Genomic DNA, 13,491 nt, shown 5'->3' on the forward strand with positions numbered 1-13,491 from the left:
CTGGGCTCAGCAGAGAGGTCTCTGTTTTTTGGGATCTGAGACTTTGTGCCGTGCTGGAGGGCTGAGAGACGCATGCTGGGGAAATAGGCCACCTAAATCCTGCTGTGGCCTACTGGAGGCAGAACTGCCAGCAAAGTGACTTGTGTTATATGAACTTTCCATTGTGTGTGAATTAACACCAAGAATGCAAAGTTACTTGCTATTTTGTGCAATTGCCTCAAGTGTGAATATACACTGACGTTTTGAGTTAACAACTTATATTTTGCCTCTGTACTGCGCCGGCTTACCCTATCTACCAGAGCAAAACCCCACAATTGCATCTTCCACCATTTTTCAGGCACGGTTGTACAGTATGTCGTACATTAAACCAGCTGTATTACAACCAGTGCCCCACGACAAAATGGAGGCTGTTGTGAAGGCCCTCATGGAGATTAATCTGCAGCAGTGAGAGACAAACCGGCAGCAACGCGAGGCTAATAAGCAGCAGCAGGATACTAACCAGTTGCTGCTACAACACATGATGGCTTTGCAGACAGCAGGAGCAACCCTGAGCGTCCACGATGACCGGAAAGCAGTCCGTGCAGAGATTCCTAAAATGACCCCCTCAAACGACATCGAAACCTACCTGGCGATGTATGAGAAAGTGGCCATCAGGGAAAAGCTACCCCGTGACCAGTGGGCTGAGGTCGTTGCTCCATTCCTGGCATCCAATTCCCAGCGGGTGTATTTAGACTTGCCCGATGATCAAGTGGCCGACTACCAAAAAGTAAAGGGTGAGATTTTGGCAAGACTGGGGGTGAATGTGTTAATCCGGGCCCAGCGGGTACATCAGTGGGGGTTTAAGCCGGCTGAGCCTGCGAGGACCCAGTATTATGACTTACTCCACCTTATGCAAAAGTGGCTACAGCCTGATGTTCTAAGTCCCACGGCTATGCTGGATAGACTATTGGCTGATATGTTCTGAAGGGCTCTGCCACCCTCTCTCCAGCACTGGATCGGCCCAGGTGTCTCCTGGCAATGCCCTAGAAATGGTGGACCTGGTGGAGCGCTATGAGGCTACTAAGACTGTTACAGAGGGTTCTTTTGGGAGGGGGCAATCAAACCCCGTAAATCTACATCCCAGACCCGGCAACTTGTACCAACCAAACCCACCCGGGGTGTACCCTCTACGGACCTGGCTCTGATAGTCTTCTGGCGGTGTCAGGAGCCGGGCCATGTAAGAGCTGACTGTCCCCCATCAGGTGGAACCCATGGACACTACCGTCAGTCGCTATATGCCAGGAAGTGGGTGCAGCAGGTACCCCAAAAACTCTAAACCATCTGTGGCAGGTAGAAGTAGGAGACACTCCAGCGGAGGCTCTACTGGACTCAGGGAGTCTGGTGCCCTAGTAAGGGCTCCCCTGGTACGGTCAACGCAGTATACTGGTCATGTGCATCCATGGAGACTTAAAAGACTATCCCACCGCCCTGATGTCTCTAACCACAGGGGCTGGCAGATGGACTCATGAAGTGGCAGTTGCCCCAAATTTACACTACGAACTTATAATAGGGAGAGACTTCCCGGGCTTCTCGGCACTGTGGCCTGCTATAAGAGTGACTGATACCCATGAGACAGGGGTAACCCTAACAAAGTGGCCCGGCTCAGGGGAGAGACCAGAACCCTGGGAACCTGAGACCGAAGGGCCAGCGGTAGGGGTGACCGCCACTTCGGTGGAAGAGGGGGAGACAACCCCGCTAAGTGTGATGGTGGGAGACGTGGAGGACTTGCCACCGGGTCCTGAATTGGCAGACCTCAATGTCTCCTGGGATAATTTTGGTACCACCCAACGTCAGGACCCAACCCTATGGGAAAATGTGTTAATAGTAGATGGTGAACCACAACAACCTGGGGCAGAGTCAGTGTTTCCCCGATTTGTGTTTCATCAGGATATGTTGTATCTATTGAACAGTTGGTGGTCCCCAAGGCTTATCACAAGCTTGTGTTAGATCTAGCCCACCAACACGTTCTCGGGGGTTACCTGGGGCTGCAGAAAACTCAGTATCATATTCTACAGCGGTTTTACTGGCCCAGCATATTCAAAGAAGTGGAAGAGTTTTGTAAGTCTTGCCCAACCTGCCAGATAACTAGCCCCCAGCCACAATTCCGTAGTCCCCTAGTACCTCTCCCGATTATCAAAATACTGTTTGACTAAATAGCTATGGACCTCATAGGCCCAGTACCGAAGTCTGCCAGAGGGCATCAACACATCTTAGTCATTCTAGACTACGCCACTTGGTACTTGGAGGCGGTGCCACTGCAACATACCGAGGCCAAACTCATAGCTAAAGGGTTAATGGAGATGTTTTCCAGAGTGGGACTACCTAAAGAGGTTCTGACCAACCAAGGGACCACTTTTATGTCCAAGGTGATGAGGGAACTCTGTAAGTTGCTGCACATATAATAATTACGGACGTCCGTTTACCATCCGCAAATGGACGGTCTGTTAGAACAGTTTAACCAAACATTAAAAAATATATTGAAAAAGGTAGTGTCTAAAGATGGGAAAGACTGGGACCTCCTTCTGCCCTATCTCATGTTCGCAGTGCGAGAGGTACCCCAGGCCTCTACTGGGTTCTCGCCCTTTGAACTGCTATATGGCAGTCACCCTCGCGGTCTCTTGGACGTGGCGAAAGAGGCGTGGGAACAACAACCCACTCCACATAAAAGTGTCATTGAGTATGTTACCCAGATGCAAGATCGGTTAGAGACAGTGTTGCCTCTTGTTAGGGAGCATATGGAGGCAGCTCAGCGAGCCCAGAGTCGGGTCTATAATCGGCAGGGTCGGGTCTGGATCTTTAACCCGGGTGATCGGGTTTTGGTTCTGGTGCCGACCATGGACAGTAATTTCTTGGCTCGGTGGCAGGGGCCCTACGAGGTACTCAAGAAAATTGGAGCTGTAAACTACAAGGTACACCAGCCAGGGTGGCGAAAGTCATAGCAGGTTTACCATGTGAATTTACTCAAACCGTGGAAAGATAGGGAAACCTGTACAGAAGACAGCCCCCAGCCAGGTTTTCTAGGAGAAGAGGTACCGGCCCCTCTGTCTGATGCAAGAGAGGCGGCTGCCACAGTAAAAATTGTTGACAGCCTCTCCTCTAAACAGACTCAGGAGGCTAGGGAGTTCGTTAGTCGGAAGACGGATGTGTTCTCGGACCTCCCTGGACACAGTTCCATAATCCAGCATGACATTGTCACTGAGCCTCAGGCAAAAGTCTGATTAAAACTAGGGTTGTCCCGATACCACTTTTTTAGGACCGAGTACAAGTACCGATACTTTTTTTCAAGTAGTCACCGATACCGAATACCGATACTTTTTTAAAATGTCATGTGACCGTTTTGGGGGATCTGTGGATCTGTGGATGACGCACTGTCATGTGGGGGATCTGTGGATGGCACTGTTATGGGGGACCTGTGGATGGCACTGTTATGGGGGATCTGTGGATGGCACTGTTATGGGGGATCTGTGGATGGCACTGTTATGGGGGATCTGTGGATGGCACTGTTATGGGGGATCTGTGGATGGCACTGTTATGGGGGATCTGTGGATGGCACTGTTATGGGGGATCTGTGGATGGCACTGTTATGGGGGATCTGTGGATGGCGCTGTTATGGGGGATCTGTGGATGGCACTGTTATGGGGATCTGTGGATGGTGCTGTTATGGGGGATCTGTGGATGGCACTGTTATGGGGGATCTGTGGATGGCACTGTTATGGGGATCTGTGGATGGCACTGTTATGGGGGATCTGTGGATGGCACTGTTATGGGGATCTGTGGATGGCACTGTTATGGGGATTTGTGGATGGCACTGTTATGGGGATCTGTGGATGGTACTGCTATGGGGTGGGATATCTGTGGATGGCATTGTTATGGGGTGGGGGGATCTGAGGATGGCATTGTTATTTGGTGGGGGATCTGTGGATGGTGCTGTTATAGGGGATCTGTGGATGGAACTGTTATGGGGAGGATCTGTGGATGACACTGCTATATGTCATCCACAGATCCCCCTCATAACAGTGTCCCCCAATACACCGGGCCCCGCCGCTCACCGAAGTATTTTTTTATAAACGTGAATCCTTATCCAGTTATTAAGTTGAACTAACGCTGCCCTCTCCCATGTTCCCCTGTATCCCCCTGTATCCCCACAGCACTTACTTAAGCTTCCATAGCAGGCAGAGCAGACGGCAGCAGTAACGTCACTCACTGACGTTGCGCGTCTGCTCCGCCTGCTTCACTCATAAAGTGGGCGGAGCAGGCGCTCTACGTCAGTGAGTGACGTTACTGCTGCCGTCTGCTCTGCCTGCTATGGAAGCTTAAGTAAGTGCTATGGGGATACAGGGGGGACATGGGAACATGGGAGAGGGCAGCGTTAGTTCAAAAAAGTATTCTATTTATGTATCGGGGCGGGGTATCGGCGGCTGAGTACCGCCGAGAAAACTCGGAATCGGTCCCGATACCGATACTAGTATCGGTATCGGGACAACCCTAATTAAAACCATACTGGGTACCCGAGGCTCGGCAACAAGCCATATCGGAGGAGGTGCAGCTAATGTTGCAGCTAGACGTCATTGAGGAGTCAAAAAGTAAGTAGGCCAGTCCTATAGTATTGATACCAATGCTGAACGGGACGTTGCAGTTTTGCAACAACTTTCGAAAACTTAACGAGGTTTCCAAATTTGATGCGTATCCCATGCCCCGGGTAGATGAGCTCATCGAGAGGTTACGACAAGCTCAGTATTTTTCTGTTTTGGACCTCACGAAAGGGTTCTGGCAGGTCCCCAAACGGAGGCTGCCAAAGAGAAAACTACCTTCATCATGCCTGAGGGGCTGTATCAATATAAGGTTTTACCCTTTGGTCTGCATGGCACCCCTGCCACTTTTCAGCGACTAATGGACATTGTGCTTTGTCCACATCGTCGGTACACTTCGGCTTACCTGGACGATATTGTCATCCACAGTACCGACTGGGAAAGTCACCTACCCAAAGTGCTGGCTGTAGTGGACTCCCTTCGGAAAGCTGGCCTAACCACTAACCCGCAAAAAGTGTGATAGGGTTAGAAGTGACTAAGTACCTGCGGTATGTCATTGGGCGTGGAGTCATCAAACCCCAAGTGAACAAAATAGAGGCGGTATGGAATTGGCCCCAACCTGTCACCACTAGGCAAATAACGTAATTCCTGGAAATGGTGTGCTATTACATGAGGTTTGTTCCCCACTTTGCTACTTGACAGGGCTCTTGAAGGGACGAAAATCAGTGATGGTTCGCTGGGATGATCAGGCGGAAGAGGCTTTAAAGGCCTCCGGGTCCACCAGTTTATATGGCAGTAGTTGGTGGGCTAGCAGTTCCGACAAGCCAGTGGTCAGCTGTTGGGCAAGAGGCTTATGAGGCGTGATCAACTTTTTACGCTCGAACATTTGGGCCACGGAAGCCTGCCTTCTGCCAGATGAAAGCGACGATGGCACAGTGGAAGGTGGAGTGGAGGACAAATGGGAGGAGAGAAGAGAAGGAGAAGAGGCAGTACGTGGAGCACCAGGAGTGTGACTTTGTGGGTTCTGACAGCGTTGCTTCCACTGGGCTCAGTGATGGGAGACCAGGTGCCTTCTTAAGGCAGTAGTCCCTAGGTGAGTGTTGGGCTTACCGTGATGTATGCGTTTACAGCATAGGCTGCAGATGGCAACACTATTGTCAGCAGCTGACATGTTAAAAAAAAAGCCACAGTGTGGAGCCATGTTCCGGTGTGCTGGGAGCGCCAGAAGTGACCGTGCATGGTGGATGGCTCGCTCCAGATATATTTGCAGTCTGCTTTTTGCCTACTGTGCCCTGCGAGCTCTGTCTGCTTCTCCTCCTTCTCCTCCCTCTCTGCTGCTCCATCTCTCCCTCTGAATTCCCCTCCTCTTCCTTTCTAGTGGGCACCCACATGACGTCCATCGACACGTCATCATCGTCACCTTCACCACCACTGACATTAGAGATCTCGGAGTAGGCAGCAACTGCGGGGACCTCCCTCCTTGGGCTGTTCTGGGTACTGTCGTCAGACCACTGGGTGGAGGCCGATGTCAAGAATGGCTGCCCATCGGTATGGTCTGGGAATGGATGGGAAAATAATTCCTCTGACTCGAGTGGAGCGGCTGTGGTGGTGGTGTATTTTGGGGTGCACACAGCAGAGAGTGAGGAGGGTGCAGATACAGAGGATGAGGAGGGTGCAGTAGCGGAAAGCTGAGTGAGCCACTCAACCAACTCTGGTGCGCTCAGCGTGCATGTTGGTACTTGCATCCCTGGATCCGATGAAAGCTGTAATGGCACCGGACGGGGTTAAAAGCAGAGTGTGCTTGGCGTGCAGGCTGACCTGCATTCCCTGGACTTTGTGTGGCTGTCATGGCCCATGAACAGGTAGGAACTAGTGTTAGGGACCACTCATAGAGGCGACCTTGACGTGGTGAGTTGCTTATTACGCTTTGGCCAAAATGTACACCAATGCCTCATCCAGCATAGAGGCAGGGCAGAATGCTGGTTGCAGAGTGCTATCACATTTGTATTTTGCGTTTATATATGTATTTCGCCATAGTGATGTGCACCTACATACAGGTTGTGCTGACTCAATCACCCACATTTTTTCTTTGTAGTATATATTGGAGGCATGGCGATCTCCATGCAGTCATGCACACCTGACCAGTCAATCTGTCCTGGAGGCTGGTTTTAAAGTCAGTATAAAACTGAGTCTGCTTATATAGAACCTACCAGTAGCCATTTGGCTCCAGGAGAAGTATATGGTGGGCTCAGCGTGCATGTTGGTACTTGCATCCCTGGATCCGATGAAAGCTGTAATGGCACCGGACGGGGTTAAAAGCAGAGTGTGCTTGGCGTGCAGGCTGACCTGCATTCCCTGGACTTTGTGTGGCTGTCATGGCCCATGAACAGGTAGGAACTAGTGTTAGGGACCACTCATAGAGGCGACCTTGACATGGTGAGTGGCTTATTACGCTTTGGCCAAAATGTACACCAATGCCTCATCCAGCATAGAGGCAGGGCAGAATGCTGGATGCAGAGTGCTATCACATTAGTATTTTGCGTTTGTATATGTATTTCGCCATAGTGATGTGCACCTACATACAGGTTGTGCTGACTCAATCACCCACATTTTTTCTGTTCTGGGTACTGTCATCAGACCACTGGGTGGAGGCCGATGTCAAGAATGGCTGCCCATCGGTATGGTCTGGGAATGGATGGGAAAATAATTCCTCTGACTCGAGTGGAGCGGCTGTGGTGGTGGTGTATTTGGGGGTGCACACAGCAGAGTGAGGAGGGTGCAGATACAGAGGATGAGGAGGGTGCAGTAGCGGAAAGCTGAGTGAGCCACTCAACCAACTCTGGTGCGCCCTTTGAAGTAATCGCACGCGCCTTCTCCAAATTCCCACTTAGGTTCCGGCCTGGTGCACCTGCCCGACCCCTAACAACGCTGTGGAACTGCCAGCGTCTTCCTCTGCCTGTCATTTTCAAAATGACTCTGTGCCTAAGTCCCTAGAGAAGAGCAGTATTTGTGGAAGCAGGTATATCGCAGGCCTCAATCAATATTTGGTGGAAACAGGTATATCGAACCCCTTAATCAGTATTTTGTGGAAGCAGAAATATCGCAGGCCTCAATCAATATTTGGTGGAAGCAGGTATATCAAACCCCTTAATCAGTATTTTGTTGAAGCATGTATATCACACCCCTTAATCAATATTTGGTGGAAACAGGTATATTAAACCCCTTAATCTGTATTTTGTGGAAACAGGTATGTTGCAGGCCTCAATCCATATTTGGTGGAAACAGGTATATTGAACCCCTTATTCAGTATTTTGTGGAAGCAGGTACAGTAGGTGTTTGTGAGATTGTGCTTTTAGCACGACAGCGTCGCGCTGATACTCGGCAACATGGTGCCGAGATCTCGCACTCACTGGAATAGTGACAGCACATCCCAGCAAGCGCGTCATAGAAGCGACGGGAGATCCGACTTGGATTCCCGCCAATTCTACACGTGTGCGGCGTTTGTTATGAATCCTGAGGGGGAAGTCCCCGCCGGATTTTAAATAAAAATCCGGCCTGGGTCCCCCCCTCAGGAGCATACCGGGCCCTTAGGTCTGTTATGGGTTGTAAGGAGAGCCCCCCCTACGCCGAAAAAAACGGCGTAGGGGGTCCCCCTACAATCCATACCAGACCCGTATCCAAAGCACGCTACCCGGCCAGCCAGGAAGGGAGTGGGGACGAGCGAGCGCCCCCCCCCCCCCCCCCCTCCTGAGCCGTACCAGGCTGCATGCCCTCAACATGGGGGGGTTGGGTGCTCTGGGGCAGGGGGCGCACTGCGGCCCCCCCACCTCAGAGCACCCTGTCCCCATGTTGATGAGGACAGGGCCCCTTCCCGACAACCCTGGCCGTTGGTTGTCGGGGTATGCGGGCGGGAGGCTTATCGGAATCTGGGAGCCCCCTTTAATAAGGGGGCCCCCAGATACCGACCCCCCACCCTAAGTGAATGAGTATGGGGTACATCGTACCCCTACCCATTCACCTGCAAGAAAAGTGGTAAAAACACAAATAAACCACACAGTGTATTAAAATATTTTATTTTTCTGCTCCGGAGGCCGCCCCCTGTCTTCTTTATTAGCTCTTTTACCAGGGGGGGCTCTTCTTCTTCCGCTATCCCGACGGGTCTTCTCCGCTATCCGGGGGGGTCTTCTCAACTCTCCGAGGTTCTCCTTCTGTCTTCTCCGCTATCCGGGGGGGTCTTCTCAACTCTCCTGGGTTCTCCTTCTGTCTTCTCCGCTATCCGGGGGGGTCTTCTCAACTCTCCGGGGTTCTCCTTCTGTCTTCTCCTTCTGTCTTGTTGACTCGGCGCACCCCGGTTCTTCGTCTCGCGAGACTCGGCGCACCCCGGTTCTTCGTCTCGCGAGACGTCTCGCGAGACGAAGAACCGGGGTGCGCCGAGTCAACAAGACAGAAGGAGAAGACAGAAGGAGAACCCCGGAGAGTTGAGAAGACCCCCCCGGATAGCGGAGAAGACAGAAGGAGAACCTCGGAGAGTTGAGAAGACCCCCCCGGATAGCGGAGAAGACAGAAGGAGAACCCCGGAGAGTTGAGAAGACCCCCCCGGATAGCGGAGAAGACCCGTCGGGATAGCGGAAGAAGAAGAGCCCCCCCTGGTAAAAGAGCTAATAAAGAAGACAGGGGGCGGCCTCCGGAGCAGAAAAATAAAATATTTTAATACACTGTGTGGTTTATTTGTGTTTTTACCACTTTTCTTGCAGGTGAATGGGTAGGGGTACGATGTACCCCATACTCATTCACTTAGGGTGGGGGGTCGGTATCTGGGGGCCCCCTTATTAAAGGGGGCTCCCAGATTCCGATAAGCCTCCCGCCCGCATACCCCGACAACCAACGGCCAGGGTTGTCGGGAAGGGGCCCTGTCCTCATCAACATGGGGACAGGGTGCTCTGAGGTGGGGGGGCCGCAGTGCGCCCCCTGCCCCAGAGCACCCAACCCCCCCATGTTGAGGGCATGCAGCCTGGTACGGCTCAGGAGGGGGGGGGGGGGGGGGCTCGCTCGTCCCCACTCCCTTCCTGGCTGGCCGGGTAGCGTGCTTTGGATACGGGTCTGGTATGGATTGTAGGGGGACCCCCTACGCCGTTTTTTTCGGCGTAGGGGGGGCTCTCCTTACAACCCATAACAGACCTAAGGGCCCGGTATGCTCCTGAGGGGGGGACCCAGGCCGGATTTTTATTTAAAATCCGGCGGGGACTTCCCCCTCAGGATTCATAACAAACGCCGCACACGTGTAGAATTGGCGGGAATCCAAGTCGGATCTCCCGTCGCTTCTATGACGGCTCTGTCTCTATCGCGGCAAGCCAGCTCGGCGCTGGCTCCCGCGATGGGGCTTGTAGGTGCTCAATCTCGCCGAGAAAGAGAGCGAGATTGACACAAAATCGGGTTCACCTACTGTATATCGCAGCCGTCAATCAGTATTTTGTGGAAGCAGGTATATCAAACCCCTTAATCAGTATTTTGTGCAAGCAGGTATATCTCAGGCCTCAATCAATATTTGGTGTAAACAGGTATTTCGAACCCCTTAATCAGTATTTTGTGGACGCATGTATATCGCAGGCCTCAATCAATATTTTGTGGAAGCAGGTATATAAAACCCCTTAATCAGTATTTTGTGGAAGCAAGTATATCGCACTCCTCAATAAATATTTGGTGGAAACAGGTATTTCGAACTCTTTATAAGTATTTTGTTGAAGCAGGTATATCGCACCTGTCAGGAATATGGATTATTATTTACTGGCAGCCCTGATTGTCATTTGATTCACCTTTTGGCAGGTACACAGTCAGTGTACATGCAAAATATGTTCCCACCCCCCAGCCATCTGATTGTCAGCTAGCAAGGGAGAAAATCCACAGGGGTCCTAGCTCAAAGGCTGCCCCAGGTGGATAGACTCACACCTCTTCCTGCAGCTAGGAGCCAGGCCAAGGTAACAGGAAGGATCTTTTAGTATGGGGTCCCAGCCCTTCCCCAGTTCAATCAGATTAGCAGACATATTGGGGCCGGCGAGTTATAAGGAATTATGAATCGTCCATCCATCCTAGGCATATTTTTGCGATCCTGGGGCAAAGCCGAACATCCACGTAGTCCTGGCTTAAGGCTAGGATGCCCAGGAGGGGAGATATATATATATCTCCCCACAGAAACCAAATAACGGTACCATGCTTGGACTCTAGTTGTAGCCGGAACCCAGGTGGATCAATTGGGCCTGGAACCATCTTCCTGCGACATTCTGGTCTGGGGCTATGAGCGCTAAGGGGTTTTATGGGTCATTTGCTGCCAGCACCAGAGAAGGAGGAGGGGACCCTACTCCTAGGCGGGGAGGAGAGCGGTCAGCTACAGGTCATAAGGCCATGCAAGCCAGCGGGCGGTGTCTTTTCTTTGAAAGGGGGTCACATCGTGCAATGTGTTTGGAGGGACCTGCAACCGGCTGACATCACTGCCTCCGACGTGAAAACAGCTAAGAACTCACCACTACCCAAAGGACTCATATATCTGGTAAACTGACTTATTGTTCTGCTTAACCCTGTTCTACCTATATCACCTGTATCTGTAACCTCAGACCACTGTATATATTCTCTGTGTATATTGTGTCATCTAGTGTGCCCTTAAGGCGATTAAATATATAATTTATTTTGTGCTATCTTGTATCTTGATCATGAATCCCTGCATCCGTATTTTGGCCTAGTTATAAGCTACCGCGAGATGGTTTCTCAGCCTATATAATCCCGTTAGCGGACTGGGCTTATATCAAATGAGAAGCTGGTGGCAGTATACCCGGGCTGAGGAGGCGCTGTTTTCACTGCGGCAGTGAAAAGGCTCTCTCAGCTTGTTTCCTCTCTGTGCCCGTGTGGACAGGAGGTGTCTGTGTAAACTGTACCAAGCTGACCTTACCTGCTCCTCTGGAGTGCGTAACGTCACTCTTTGGTAAAAAGTGACCATACTGCGTCTCGTGAGCTTGACGTAGGTGACGTCAAGCGGGCACGAGGCATGGTATTCGTCACAGCACTCCTCAATCAATTTTTGGTGGAAACAGGTATATCAAACCCCTTAATCAGTATTTTGTGTAAGCAGGTATATCATACCCCTCAATTATTTTTTTTGTCACAACAGTTATATCACACCACCCTGTTTATTTGGAGCAACAGGTATATTGCAGCCGACAATCAGTAATTTGTGGAAGCAGGTATATCACACCCCTCAATCAGTTTTTTTTAGGGGCAACAGGTATATCACACCCGTTGCAATTTGTTGTTCCAACTGCTGCACAACACAAATGCACTATAATATACTTTCTATGTTAGAAAGTATATTATAAGTATATCACACCCCTCAGTATATCACACCTATCGATAGCACACCTATACCAGTCCTTAAAAGGACTTTTGTGGCCCTATTAGCTAGTACTTGGTGTCCCTAATGCAGCATCCCACTAGCTTATGTGAGAACTGCAAAAGCTTTTTGTTGTCTTCTGCAATATCATGCTGCATTGTGTTATTATGTGAAATCCCTTTTTACCAGGCTGTCAGGTGCATTACATACATAGACCACTAGATGGGGATAGCACCACAATATATATAGTGCAGTTCAGGCTTAGTTAGTCGGTTAAGAGTTGGGAGTTGTGAAGCAGAAGGAGATGGAGTGAGGAGCTAAGGGGGAAGGAGAGGTCCCCTCTCCTCTTAGCTCTCTCTGAGGCTCCACGGCCCAGAGGAGCCATCGTGTATTTTAATATCAAAGCCAGGAAGACAGGCAGAGGAAAGTCTACATTCTACTATTTACTCTTCAGGAGTAATAAGTGAAGTTTTGGTCAAGTTTATCAGTGGACAAAGACAAAGGAAGGACAAAGTCATTATTCTAGGCTCTAGGCGCCTTTGTTTCTAGGTGAAGGACTTATTAGCTTCAGGCAGCCTCAGGACAGATAAGGGTTCTGTTGTATCACTTGTGTAGAAGATTAAGACTGGAACTACCTCAACTGAGACTGAAGCAAGGCAAGGAGCTGAATAGCAGTGAGTACCTAACTTACTACTCTAACCTGACACATTACTACCAGCACAGCCTGTTAATGGGATTCATCACATCCAACTTGCATGTATACCAGAGACTGTATTATAACTGGATGTAAACTGTTATCAAGAACCTGGTTGTAGTAAAGTTCCCCGTTGGATTTAAACCTGCCTTGTTCCTCTAACTTCATTCCACTACCACTCTTAACATTTTGCACCATCAAGGTGCTGGCGTCACGACAATACATTAGTCAGGGGCCCAGCCGCACAAGCACTCAGCAACCATTCACCATCAAGGGCACCTCAATCACCACCTGGCCAGTGTCCTCTGTAATCGAGTGTGCCCCGGAGAATCCAGTGCTGTTCTCCCCTTCACTGCACTGCCGGCCCAGGGAGGCGACTGCTAAACTGTGAGTAACCGATGAACTGTATGTACATTCCGGCCCACCGTGAACCTTGCGCGTTCTACCTCTGCGGACTGGCACGCTGCTCAAACCAGTGGCGGATTACAATAGGGACGTTCGGGTCGGCAGCCCCGGGCCCAGCACCGATGGGGGGCCCAACGCTGACCCGAACGCCCACATACTGCGGCGGGGCACGGGAGCGCATAGCTCCCTGTCCCGTCGCCGATCACCGCCATAGGCTTCAGGCCTTGTAGGCCTGAGGCCTATGCGGTAGTGAAATCCCGGCGCAGGCGTGCGTGATGACGTCATTGCACGCCTGTGTCGGGACGCAGCACTGTGACGCGCCTGACTCATCCCGCCTTCCTCTGCGAGCAAGCGCCTGGCCCTGGACATAGGTCAGTATTTATCTTTTCATTTTTTGTTCATTTTTTATTTTTTTATTTCATGTGCCTACTTTGGGGGGGGGGGGG

The sequence above is a fragment of the Bufo bufo genome, chromosome 2 (genome assembly GCF_905171765.1).
Source record: "Bufo bufo chromosome 2, aBufBuf1.1, whole genome shotgun sequence".
Taxonomy (NCBI): domain Eukaryota; kingdom Metazoa; phylum Chordata; class Amphibia; order Anura; family Bufonidae; genus Bufo; species Bufo bufo.